The sequence below is a fragment of the Balaenoptera physalus genome (genome assembly GCF_965194825.1).
Source record: "Balaenoptera physalus genome assembly, chromosome: 11".
NCBI lineage: Eukaryota > Metazoa > Chordata > Mammalia > Artiodactyla > Balaenopteridae > Balaenoptera > Balaenoptera physalus.
In genome coordinates this window covers 14,593,669-14,608,283 of record NC_138896.1, presented here as the reverse complement: position 1 = coordinate 14,608,283, position 14,615 = coordinate 14,593,669, and the positions used below count along the sequence as shown (strand labels likewise).

General features: G+C 41.5%; 1 long non-coding RNA gene across 1 annotated transcript in view; it reads right to left on the bottom strand.

Annotated features, from left to right (window-relative positions):
* The window catches only part of LOC309638856, a 164,542-nt gene that overhangs the window by 130,889 nt on the left and 19,038 nt on the right, over nt 1–14,615 (bottom strand). Inside the window, exon 2 of the long non-coding RNA XR_014251357.1 lies at nt 12,368–12,576. This is a non-coding gene — a long non-coding RNA (uncharacterized lncRNA). The remainder of the gene's footprint in view (nt 1–12,367; nt 12,577–14,615) is intronic.

The window sequence follows — 14,615 nt, the reverse complement described above, 5'->3', positions numbered from 1 at the left end:
CTACAGTAATCAAGACACAAAAATAGAAATACAGATCAATGGAACAGGATAGAAAGCCCAGAGATAAACCCATGTATATATGGTCACCTTATCTTTGATAAAGGAGGCAAGAATATACAATGTAGAAAAGACAGCCTCTCCAATAAGTTGTGCTGGGAAAACTGGACAGCTACATGTAAAAGAATGAAATCAGAACATGCCCTAACACCATATACAAAAATAAACTCAAAATGGGTTAAAGACCTAAATGTTAGGCCCGACGCTATAAAAGTCGTAGAGGAAAACATAGGCAGAACACTCTCTGACATGAATCACAGCAAGATCCTTTTTGACCCACCTCCTAGAGAAATGGAAATAAAAACAAAAATCAACAAATGGGACCTAAGGATTAATCTCCAAAATATATATACAGCTCATGCAGCTCAATATTAAAGAAACAAACAACCCAATCCAAAAATGGGCAGAAGACCTAAATAGACATTTCTCCAAAGAAGACATACAAATGGCCAAGAAGCACATGAAAAGCTGCTCAACATCACTCATTAGAGAAATGCAAATCAAAACTACAATGAGGTATCACGTCACACCAGTCAGAATGGCCATCATCAGAAAATCTACAAACAATAAATGCTGGAAAGGGTGTGGAGAAAAGGGAACCCTCTTGCACTTTTGGTGGGAATGTAAATTGATACAGCCACTATGGAGAACAGTATGAAGGTTCCTTAAAAAACTAAAACTAGAACTACCATATGACCCAGCAATCCCACTACTGGGCATATACCCTGAGAAAACCATAATTCAAAAAGAGACATGTACCACAATGTTCATTGCAGAACTATTTACAATAGCCAGGACATGGAAGCCACCTAAGTGTCCATCGACAGATGAATGGATAAAGAAGATGTGGCACATATATACAATGGAATATTACTCAGCCATAAAAAGAAACGAAATTGAACTATTTGTAGTGAGGTGGATGAACATAGAGTCTGTCACACAGAATGAAGTAAGTCAGAAAGAGAAAAACAAATACCATATGCTAACACATATATATGGAATCTAAAAAAAAAAAAAGGTTCTGATGAACCTAGGGGCAGGACAGGAATAAAGAGGTAGACATAGAGAATGGACTTGAGGACATGGGGAGGAGGAAGGGTAAGCTGGGATGAAGTGAGAGAGTAGCATTGACATACATACACTACCAAATGTAAAATAGCTAGTGGGAAGCAGCTGCATAGCACAGGGAGATCAGCTTGGTGCTTTGTGACCACCTAGAGGGGTGGGATGGAGATGCAAGGGAGGGGAAATGGGGATATATGTATGCATATAGCTGATTCACTTTGTGATACAGCAGAAACTAACACAACATTGTAAAGCAATTATACTCCAGTAAAGATGTTAGAAAAAAAAAACAAACTGCTCCTATCCCGGTCCATATAATAGGAAGACTGCAAGGGAGCTGAAGATCACCTTTTGAGAGAATTCAATATTTGGTTTTTAAAAAAAAAAAACTACTTCCTCCATTTAAAAAAAAAAAGAAAGGAGAGGGTATGTTCTGCCCACTCCCAAGCCAAAGGAAGGGCCTGTGCTGCCAGGAAAAAGTCCTTAAGTAGAGGATTCTCAGCATAGCATGAGTGCCAGGAAGGAGAGGAAGGTGAGTGAGAAGGAAGAGTCTAGACTGGTGGGAGAAGGTTGAGGTTGGGGGATCGGGACTGGGGCTGGATGATAAAGGACGAGAGCTTGAACAGAATGTGAAGGTTAAAAATGAACAGGCGTGGGACTTTCCTAGTGGTGCAGTGGTTAAAAATCTGCCTGCCAACGCAGGGAATACAGATTCGATCCGTGGTCCGGGAAGATCCCACATGCTGCGGAACAACTGAGCCCGTGCACCACAACTACTGAAGCCCACGTGCCTAGAGCCCGTGCTCTACAACAAGAAAAGCCACCACAATGAGAAGCCCGCGCACTGCAACAAAGAGTAGCCTCTGCTCGCCGCAACTAGAGGAAGCCGGTGCACAGCAACGAAGGCCCAATGCAGCCAAAAATAAATAAATAAGTAAATTTATTTTTAAAAAAATGAACAGGAGTGAGTCACCTAAATGTGATTGTTTTAATAGCCAAATAGCTGTGATTCAAATACTTTCAATGGCTCTCTCTGGTGATAGAATTGGGGTGATTTTTATTTTCTCCTTTGTGCTTGCCTGAAGCATCCAAATTTTTACAACAAACTTGTGATACATTATAGTCAGATGAAAAAAAGTTCATTTTGAAAAATATAAACTATTTAACATTAATATCTTGATATGACATCACAAAACCATACAATCCCATGAGTCAGCCAGAACTTCAGCAGCTACTAACACAAGTTCTGTGATTCTCACAGTAATTAAGTGAACTTGCACTACCAGATAATAAAACATGATGACACTACAATAACGTAATGTGGTACACACGTAAGAATAGACAGTGGAACCAAATACGCTAGAAATGGAATCTCACACATATCTATTTAAAAAGAACTCAGTATATGGTAAAGGTGGCATTACTAATCATAGGATAAGAGAAAATATTATTTAATAAATGGTGCTAAAAATAGCAAGTTAACTATTTTAGGAGGAAGATAAATCACTACCTCACAATGTACAACAATACATATTTTGGATGGATTAAAATGCTAAGTGTAAAAACTATACTCAGGAGACCTAGCAGAAATACATGTGAATTTATGATCTAAGACTTAGAATGACTTTCTAAGCAAAACGCTAAAGGAAGAAAATAAACCAAAGAGAGAGACCAATTTTCTTATGAACGTGGTATATCTCTCCAGTTATTTAGATCCTAATTTTCACTCCCTCACAGGTATCTATGGATGTTGGGATTCTGGATGCTTTTATTTTCTTTCTCATATTTTAGTTATGTTCCAAGGTTTCTATAGTGATCATAGAATCCTTTCATAATAAAAATTATTTTAAAAATAAATGTTTAATGAAAAGACTAATTTAAAAGATCTTATAAATACTATAAACACTGTTAAGTATCAAATGTTTGATGAGAGTTGAATACCAAGAGGAAATTTGTGCATGAACATTGACATGGCTCTACAGAAAGATTTCAGAAGAAACCATGCTAGTCCAGAGAAAAGGGAATGAAGGAGAGCTTAGAGAATAATTAATTTTCTGTAATAATGCTCTCAATTCAGCTTTGATATCATCTACCACAAATCCTTGCCTTCTCCTAATAAGCAGGGAATGGAGGTTATTCTGTGCACCAGAGAAAATCAAAGCAGCCTCTTGCAGTTTAGCCAAAAAGTCCAGGGTACGGGAGGCGTTAATGAAGCAGCTGCAGTCTTTGTCACCTGTGTACCTTTCTGATGAGCACTGAGGGATGGCAAGGACAGTGTGACCTTGACAGCCATGACAGGCAGGCTCTAAAAGCAAGCAGCAGCGTACTGCTGCTCCACAGCTCTGTGATGCATGAGAAATCTTTGTTAACCTCTTGGAATATCACCCTTTGGAGACATCGCTGCTTTTCTTTTTCTTTTTTTTTTAAATACGTTCACTACCCAAATGTCGCCTGCAGACACAACACAAACTTAATGGCTCTACATCAATTTGCCTTTGAAGAGAGTTCTGGCTCCACAAGATGCCACAGACATATCAAGGGGAAAAGAGACACCTTACAGAAAGGGAAATGTGTGCTTCCCACTTCCGCGTGCCCCGACACATAGAGTTTCAGATCCTGAACCACAGAAGGGGCCTGGGATCGAGTCACAGCCTCTTGGCTCTGGAGAGTCCTGTCATTTATATCCATGTATTCCGAGCTAACATCCCTCTCCAGAGATATGTGGGAGAGGTGAGAGCAACACCACTGGCCTCAAGGTAACAAGGCCAATTGGAATTTTGAAGACACAGAATTCTTTTCTCCTTCAAAGAAACATCCATGTTAAAAGTTAGCCTCGGGCTTCCCTGGTGGCGCAGTGGTTGAGAATCTACCTGCCAATGCAGGGGACACGGGTTCGAGCCCTGGTCTGGGAAGATCCTACATGCCACGGAACAACTGGGCCCGTGAGCCACAACTACTGAGCCTGCGCGTCTGGAGCCTGTGCTCCGCAACAAGAGATGCCACGATGGTGAGAGGCCCGCGCACCGCGATGAAGAGTGGCCCCCGCTTGCCGCAACTAGAGAAAGCCCTCGCACAGAAACTAAGACCCAACACAGCCAAAAATAAATAAATAAATAAATAAATTTATTTAAAAAAAAAAAAAAAGTTAGCCTCACCTCTCAACAAATAGTTTCACCACCCTGAGTTTGTCTTGTGTCTTCCAAAACGGAAAAAAAAATTTGCACCTCACACTGCTAGGAAATCAATATCCCCTCCTACCTCACTCCCTCTCCTCACAAATCTAATCTACCAGAATATTCACAAAGTTCACTAGACCAAATGGCAATCAGAGTATCAGCTTCATTAATGGCTGATATTTAATCTTTAAAAACACAAAATCAAGGCAGATCTCTAAGGCCAAGCCTGGACTTCCTTTCTGAAATGCAACCTTCTCCTTGAAATGCAAGATCACCCTCATACATCCTGTCAGGTACTGGCGAAGAAGCTGGGCCCAACGGCGAATCTGCTGAAACGGGTCCTGTTCAGTCTGCTTACCTCATGGGGAAAGGCACTGCTAATCCCTTCTGCCCTTCTTGCAGAATTTTAAGACAAGCAGAAAAAGAGTAAAGTCAGATTCTCACTTCGAAGGCATATTAACTACCCACTGTGTTGTACATGACCCTAGATTTACACTCCCCAATTAGCTATTTATCTTCCTTTCAGGAGGGTGAGCAAAAGGTGGTCAGAGAAACAAGAAATGTTTACTCCAGAACTGCCTAGGGCTAAGGTGGAACTACAAATGAATGGACTGGAGGCCTGGCAGAATAGAGTATCCTGAGACTTAAATCTTAAAGACCCAGTTTACTACAAAGCTCAAAGAATACATTTTCAGCAAATGTTAAGAGTGAACATCAAGGTGGGGTGATCCTAGGGGAGGGAGAATTCTCAGGTCTCCTCAGTTTCTGATAGCAGATGGGCTCAGGCTGGTGACAATGGTATTCTACCTGTCCAGAGACAGATCCTGCCAGGTTGCATGAAGACCTATCACTATGAAGTTCTGAACAACTGCTTTATATGGCTGCAAAAACTAACATTAGTTAGCTACATCAGCTGGCTCTACCATCCAGTTCTAAGTGTACTTATTTACAACCCCATTGGCACCATCTTGCTTTCTTGTCCAAGACATTACAGTAATAGATGGGCAGTCACATGACAATTGTGACATGACCAGGCCATATGCATGCCCAAACAGGTATCTAAGAAAAACTGAGCACAGCAGACCTAGCCCCTTTTATATTATCCCCATTTTAAAGATGAAGAATTTAAGACAGAGGGTGGTTACATGACTGTCCAAAATCACAGTTAGCGTGTTGTAGGGCCAAAAAATTGAACCCGAGTGATCTAGCTCCAGAGTTCATACTCAACCAGTGCACTGTGCTGCGTTGCAAAACTACCTATATATGTTTCTAAGGAAATATGCCCTACAAAGATCAAAAGAAAGAGTGAGCTTTGCTCTGGTTAGAAAAAGAAAATTAGCCTCCACTCAGATTGTCACCCAGAGTCACAGGCTTAGAATTAATAAGAGGCTGAGCCATCACCTTGTCCAATCCCCAGTCCAGAGCATAAATCCTTTCTATAAACCTCCTGACAGATCTTATTTCTCCTAGTATGCCACAAATAGCACAACTATAAGAGGTAGTATTCATTAAACATACACTCTGTACAAGACTCTCCTAAACGCTTCATGTAAGGTATCACATTTAGTCCCTATCAGACAAGAAGCACAGAATTGCCATTTTCAGATAAAAAATTTAAGTGTGAAAGGATCTCATACTTTGTAACTAGCAAACTCAAGATTGCCTATTGGAAAGGGGTCTAGGAGTCAAGATCAGGGTGCAAGCCCTTGCCAGGGAGGGGCAGCAGTACACTGTGCAGGGCACAGCTGTCGTCTGAGCCCCCTGGTAGGGCTCAGTAGGGTTGTCGCTGTGGTTGTTCTCTGTGCCATCACTTTATTCTTTCTGCTAGCTGCCTTTTTTGCCCCCTCTCTGTATTTAATCTGTTTTATCTTTTACACATCAGCAGTCATTTAATGAGACTGACATAGGCACTGAGGATAAACCAGTGAACGAAACAGAAATCCTTTCTCTCTTGGAGCTTGTATACTGTTGGGGGCAGGAGAAGTGTGTGTGTGTATGTGTGTGTGTGAAATATATAGTCAGAGATATCTAAATATCTCTGTTATCTATATATATTTACTATAGATATCTATCTATAGACATCTTCTATAAAAGATATCTATATCTGTCTTTCTGATATATATCTGATATATCCATCAAATAGATGGATAGCTGCAGAGAGAAAGCTTTGGTGATAAGTGTTATGATAAGAAAGTAAAGCAGAGTAAGAGAGACTGAGAGTGACAGAGTATAGGGAGGAAGATGGAATTTTATATTAGATGGTAAGGAAAGGCTTTCCTAACAGAATGACCTATAAGCAGAGACTTTATTTCATGTACTTTTGGGTCCTCATATCAGAGAAGGGATGGGGTCAATATTATATCCCCAAAGTAATGTCTACATATCTTCATTCATTCATTCATCTTGGAGTACCTTAGACAGATTTCATTATGCTAGACTCTGTGGAAGACACAAAGATGAAGAATAACAACTAGCTGTCTTCAGTTGGTTCCCTGGGTAATATACTCTGAGACTGAGATTTGTGTGCGGAAAGGAGTTTATGGGGAGTGCTCCAGGGACAACACCGTAAGACAGTGAGGGAAGCAGCATTGGGCAGAAGGACATATTGACTAGTCTTATAGGGAGCTCTAGAGCTGGGATGGCCCTACAGAGGCCAGGCAGACAGGCGTTTGAACTTTTGCATGAACCAGTCACTGGATGCAGGCTGTCCCTAAGGACAAAGTGAACTCTGGCTACACTGCTCCCCTCTGCAGAGGGCAACTGAAAGTGAGGGACTTCAATCCAACAGCAGCCAACACTCCCAACAAGTGCAGAGATGAGTGAATTAACACCGTGGTCCTGGAGGGAAGTCTCCGCGACGCACCACAGCACTACCTGTGCCAAATGTTTTCTCAGTAGGCAGCATCATGAGATCCTTAAGAACATGTTGGGTCAGAGCGCCTGCATAAATCCTGTCTCCACCATTTGCCAGTAGTATGACTGTGCCTGCGTTCCCTTGTCTGTAAAATTAAGGTAATAATGATTTCTACTTCCTAGGGTGGCTCAGAAGATTAGATGAGTTGGTATATGTAAAATGCTTAGAAAAGCACCTGGCATACCATGGTAAGCATCAAATAAATGTTAGTTAGGATACCAATTTTCTCTTTCTGCTCTCAGAACATCTCCTGTACATATTACTATTTCCATTTTAACAAACAAGCTTAGAAAACTCATTCAACCTTTCTTTCCCTTCTTTGCTTTGCAGCCCATGTGGTTTAGACGGGGCTGGCCCCACACCTCAAGCTCTGGGAATGGGCACATGACTTGAGCCTGGCCAATCAGAGCAGTGCAGAGCCTGCTGCAGATTCTGAAACAAGCATTCACCTAAACTGAGACAAGAATTTCCTCCCCTAAGTGCTTTTGCTGGACTTTCATGAAAGCATGCTCTTTCTCCTGAAAATCCTAGTTCTAAGGATAATATAAAGATTCTGAATTTCTAGGAATCCTCTTTTCTAAATTTTGGAGAGAGCCAGCCTAAAAATGAAGCCAACCCAAAGGAAACAAAGCCAATATATAAGAGACAGATTCTTAATGACTGTGCTTGAGTTCCTGAATCCTGGAATGCCTGAAACCAAAATTTGGGGTTTTGTAAAAACATGAATTAAGAAATTCCTTTTTTAAGTTGGGTTTTTCCACTGGAAACACTTGCCTAGGTCAGCACAGCTGAGCCAGCTAGGACTCAACTCTGAATTCGGTGGAAGTGAGCCTAACCCTGGAGAGTTACCTGAGACCCCAATATAAAAGGAATGAGGCGACAGTAAGGAATCAACAACCACAGCCTAGGAGAGCCCCGTCAAAAGGAACGACAATCCGTGATATGGATGTGATGAGAATGGCACTTCACCTCTCTGGTCTTCCTCCCACAAACCCATAACCCCAGGCTAATCATAAGAAAAACATGAGACAAATTCCAGTAGAGAGGAATTCTACAAAGTACCTGACCAATACTCTTCAAAACCGTGAAGATCTTCAAAAACAAGGAAAGTCTGAGAAACTGTCACAGGAAGAGGAGCCTAAGGAAACATGATGACTAAATGTAATGTAAATGTGGTAGCCTAGATGAGATCCAGGAACAGAAAAAGGACATTATGCAGAAATTAACAAAATATGTATAAAATATGGAGTTTAGCTAATTTTTAAAAAGGGGGGCACGGGGGTGGGGGAGGGAATAACCTCTGCATTTACTACCAGTTAGTCTTTGCTCTGACAGCTGCGTGGCCTAGGCAGATGATGGCAAAGCAGAACGGCCTTAACTCTAGCAATGGCAGCTGCTTCCATCTTCCTGGATTATACCTCTTCATCACAAGGCCTCTCTCACTCATTTAGCACAGCACGCTCTGTGCAAGTTACTGAGGCTCAAAGATGTACAAGCTATGGGCCCACTCTCAAGGAATTTCCAGTCTGCGTAGCACCGGACAGAAAGGGTGGGTCTCTTGGCTCCAACAGTGGCTCTTAGACCCACTGCCTCCCCAGGAGATCTATCCTTGGGGCTTGGCTTGGAGCTTTCCGTCCTTGGCTTGGAGGACCCCTTTACTTCAGACAGTTGGGTCATTAGAGGAGACAGGAGGAAGGGAGAAAAAGGAGTTGGCTCAGTTGGCTGGCTCTGAGAAATGACCAGAGGCTCTTAAACCTATCCAGATCCACAATCCCTTTTCTGAAATCTTTGAGGCAGATATGCTTCAGAATTGAGAATTTTTCAGAATTTAGAAAGCAAATATAATGAATTACTAAGACCTCCAGTAGAATCTGGGGCCTTACCCCATAATCAAATGTACTAATATTTTATCAAAAATTATCAAAACAAAACACAAATATTCACTCTAAGTGGGATAAATATAATGATCATAAATAATCTCATATGAATTCCAGACAGGTTTTGCCACCAGTGAATTTTGGTGCCAAACTTACATTAAAACTCTTGGTTTTCAGAGCTTTGTGAGTTAGAAATTTGGATAAGGGATTGTAGACCTGATTAACCTTTCAGCTTCAACCCCAAGAGAAAATCAGTAGTACTCTCGCCATCCCTTTCCACTCTCCCTCGAGCTGTGTTTGGTTTATTTCCTAACCCTGCAGGAGACCACCTTTAATGTTCCTTTCAAACTTCTTTCAGCCATATAATAATGACTGTATTTTGGAAGGAGTTGGCCTGAACTGGTTTCACTCCCTAACCTACTTCCCTTAGTTCTCCCCACCTCATCCACACAGAACTTACTCGGAAGTTCTCAAACTTGAGTGTGGATCACAGTCACCTGGGGAACATATTAAAACGAGTCCTACACCCATAGTTTCTGATTCAGTAGGTCTGGGATCAAGCCTGAGAACTGCATTTCTGACAAGTTCCCAAGTGTATCACTTAGACGGTGCTAGTCCTGAACCACACTTTAAGGATCCACTGCTTTACTTGACGGAGCTTTCTCATTCCACACTGAAGAGAAAAAAATCAATAAACACTCAAACCCATTTTTTATTTTCATAAAGACTATCTCCCAAATGACCCCAATGTGTATTTGATGATTCACAGCTGCCTGCCTGTCTGACACATAGAGAGACAAAAAGACAGCTGGATACTTGTGAAAAGCTTGCTTGCCATGGGATTTTGGATGGGATGTCACCCTGAAAAGCCCAAGCTAGGCTCTTTACTGGTATAGGAATCAAAACAGCAATACTAACGGGGATTAGGGAGGGGGGTTAGATTTTGATTTTAAAGAAAATTCCTGAATTGAAATTTCTTTCCCAAACCACTATATCATGTTGCTATGTGAAAAAAAAAAACTTTGCAAATGATCTTCAAAAGTCATTAAACATGCAAAATACTATTTTCCTTTTAACGTAATAACTGTCAGCCAACATGGAAACTAGCAGACATAGATTCACTTCCTTTGGAAATCAGGAGGTTGTACAAACTCTCGGGAGTTGATTTTCCTAATTTCTCTACTTATAGGCCACTTGCTAACTTCAAAATATCTCTTTTTCACACCCACACATATTTTTTTTCAACTCTCTTCTTCCATCTTTATTTTCTAGATCTTATGCACTAAGTCCAGAAAAAAAATCTCTCCTCTTCTTACTCTGTTTCAATTCTGAGGGGGAAAATGGCCAACTCTGAACAAACACAAGAAGGCTACCCATTTTTAGACTAACTTAGACACAAGAATCAGTGCCACCAACATCTCAATACAAAGGTATTTTTCCTCTTCATGTTTCTCTAACACTACGTTTACTGAAACATCTTGATAACTAAAAATATATTTCTACTGAATCTGGCATCTCCTTCATAGTTTTGACTATTCTAGCTGTATTCTTTTTTTGATTGTAATTGCTTCAGTTACAAACTGCATTATTTAACCTACCTCATGGGTTTAATAGCTTTTGGAGGGTTGATCTGAAAACCTATTCATGATTTATAATTTTTGTAATAAAGGGACATATGCATTTTTGCCTCAACAAATATCTACAAGCCAATCCATTTCTTGTTCAAGGACTAAATGAATTTCTGTAATCGCTTAAACATGGAACATGTATTTATCAAGAGAGACCCTAAATGAACATATCTTGGCCAACACATAGATTATCAAGTTGAACTGTGTGATTATTTACTTTGCAAAAAGATTCTTTGCTTTTCAAAAGAACTAACCAGTTTCCTTTACTTAGTCCCATGTTTGACCCACACACATTTTCATGCACACAGCTGTTGCTAAAAGCAAATGTAAAAATGAAATAGAAATGAAGGGTAAGTATCATCACACTTATTTTAGGCCTGTAGACTCTGCCTCCTTAGATTGACTCCCAGTTCCTAACAGAAAGGCTCAAAGCATGTACCTTTCCATGTGGATGTTAGATTGAACATTAGCAGACATGGCTACATGCCCTCACCATAGCTCAACAAGAAGTAGCCAGGTGAAACCTAAGGCTAGGGATGTTTCGTGATGCCCTATGCATAGGGTCACCAAGAGCAAGAATTAAAATGTCTAAAGAGCAAACTACAGTTGACCCTCCCTGAACATGCAAGGAGGTTAGAGGCACCGACCCTCCACACAGTAGAAAACGTGAGTATAACTTATACTTGGCCCTCTGTATACTCAGTTCCTCTGCATCCATGGTTCCACATGCACAGATTAAACCAACCTCGGGCCCTGTAGTATTAGAGTATTTACGATCGAAAAACTCTGAGTAAAAGTGGACCTGCGCAGTTCAAACCAGTGTTCGAGGGTCAACCGTATTTGTTTCCAAGTATCTTTTCTGAAGCTCACCCTTAAAGGCAAGAGTTGTGTATCCGAGAGCTCTGCCTCAGGGGAAACCATTCTAAAATTAAGGCCCATGCCTGTTCTATCGTTCAGCTAGGGTCCCTGACTCTAATCCTAATTCCAGTTTTAAGGATGGGGCCTATAAATGGATTTTTAACATTCTCTCTGCTTTATGCCTTAAATGCTCTTACATTTTCATATTCCTTAACTATCCTTTAAAATAAAAATTCAGCCCTGCTTCTATAAAAGGACCAGGTTGGTATTTGTCTCAAAGATATATGCCTCCCATTTTCAGGCTACCTGCCTCTGTGAAAATAAGCGAAGAATCCCATGACTCACTCACTATCTGAGAAGGCCACCGGCCAGCAGCATGTACATCTTCCTCATCCAGATGCCACTGGGGTGAAATCATACCATCAATGAGAGACAGAACGCGTATTCACTGGTACCTACTATGTGGCCAGTGTTTGCTAGGCTAGTGGTATGAAGATAACCAACTTAGCCCCTACCCTCAAAGGACTCAGAGTCAATTAAAGGGATCCCTTTTTTAGGGTTAATTATTGTTTCTTTCTCTGTAGCCCTTTTAATATGCAACTACCCATGGGTAAAATGAATAATATAACATGCTATGAATTTGCTCATCAGGTCTTTCCTCCCAGTCCTAAAGTACCTGTGGGAGAAGACAACTTTTAAAGAAAACAATTCTCTCAAACCTCTGAAAATAAATACAATGACTCAACAGACCCAATTTAAGAAAAACTCAACTCTGTCACCTTAAAGACTCACTTTGCTGCAACCTGTGTCCTTTTACGACTGAGCCATTCATCTGCCATTGCTTCCGTGAAGCACTAGATGGCACCAGAAAACTGCCGCATCAGAGTAACTGCACAAGCATCCTTGGCTTTCGATGTCTCCTTTCTCAACAAGGGGTCCCAGCATTTCACATATGGTGCCTCAAATTTGCCCTTGTAGGTATCATCTTCATCAGAGAGGAGCTAAAGAAACAAAAATAAATTGATATTCTAACAGAAAAGCACCTACTATTATCATCGTCAACACTCTGATTCAATTGCTAGGGGCCAGCAATGTGGCTTCAAGGCAACTTCATGATTTTCCCAGCAACTCAAGAGTTCTCATTTTCTCATATACTAATTAGATCCAGAATCTCGTCTACCTCCCTGAGAGGAATGTGTGAGAACAAAATGCCATAATGGATTTGAAAGGCTTTTGTGAACTGTGACGGGTTATTTATTAATTGCCATTAGCACACATTTCCCCCTGAGATCAGAGCTTGTCTTGAGGCAACACAGGCCGTGAAGGGAAAAGCAGTTTCTCTGCAGAAGGCATGAGGTGCTTCTGCCTGGGTATGCAGTGTTTCCATTGAGCTTGGCCAACATACTCAACAGCATACAGTGAGGGAAGAGAAGTGTTATTCAGTATCTAGACACCAGGGATTTGTTCTCTCCACTCTCTGGTTAAAGTATCACCCCAACTCAATTCTAGTATCAGGCAGAAGCCTCGGCACACTCATTCCCTGTCCTCTCAGCAAACTCCACGTGAAACTGAGTTCTAAGCAAAATGGTGAAGTAAGTGAAAAGAAGTCTCTAAAGTTTTCCTCTTCATCCATAGCCTGATTTAACTTATCCTTCACAGTTAATCCTGTACCATCACTTTTACCCAGGCTGCCCCTGTCAGGTTGGGAAATGAACAGAAAAAGGTATATATAGATTAACATGTTACCCCTAGAAACATCTATATTTTAAATGAGAATGGTAACCAAAAAGACAGTGTTTCATCCAAAGGAATAAACCTCTAATGGTTGAATGTGAGGCATTGTGGAGAGATCTTGTTACCTCTTTGCACCAAAAAAGTCATCTCTCATAGCTTTTAACAGAAGGCCCAGCCAGCTTTTTCTCCTTCTTCTCCCCCATCCCATCTTTTTCTCTCTGGTCTATGCAACTGACCACACTCTGAAATGCACCTACTGTGCTTTCCTTTCCTCTATACCCCTCAGCAACCACACTTTTAAGTTTAGAGGATCTTTCTTTCTGACCCTAAACTCAATGATGGCGTTCTCCATCCCTATACATACATGCTTAACAAAAGTCAAGCTAGCCACCGTGTAAGTACCAGAATTATAGCTCTTTACACTAATTTATAATTGACAAAGTGTTCCCATCCAACAGGTAACAGGAGGAAAATGAGATGCAGTCAATTACCTGAGGTCACAGGACTAACTGGCAGCAGGATTCAGACCCAAATACAGACCCCTGGCTCCCAGCAACCCAAGGACTGTTCTGAAAACTACGGAAGAACAACCTGAAGACCAGAATGACACTGCCATGGAAATGCCCTAAGGCCCCACACCCACACCTCCAGGCCCACAGACTTCCCATGGGGACCAAAGGCAAATCATATCTACAGCCAGCACTGGTGCCCTCACTTTCACTGGGGTTGGGGTAAGGAGATGGAAGATAGAAGTACTGTACTATCTCAGGCCCCGAGATAGCCCCTGATTTAAGGGGACCTTAAATACTTAAGACATATCCCACCCTGAGCAGAACAGGACCCAGAGTACCATTTCCACATCCAGATTCAACCTTGAAAAACCATGAGATAGGGGAAGAAAGAAGAGCTCTAGAAAGCAAAAAATTGGGGCAGTAAAACCATGTTCTTGATTCCAGATTTCTTAATCCTCCCTGAGGACAGCTCACGCAAAAGAGCATTCTAGGCTGTTGTGAAAGAAGGGGAACCACCACATAATTTTTGGGTTTTCACTGAAATCCCCTACTATGATTTAACCATACACCCACCAACATCCTTTCCTCCCATTAGACCATCCCTTCTAGGGCTCCCTCTTTGGCCCACAACAGAGCTGCCTTGCCCGTCCTGGGCCAGCCCCTCCTGACACCACACAGTAAAGCCTTTATAAGAGCTGGCACTCCTTCCCGGCTGGGGAGAGCCCAAGACCTGGGAAGAGATTCTCTGCCCTAAACCAGGAAGGAAGCACCTGAACACCTTCCAGCCCTGAGTG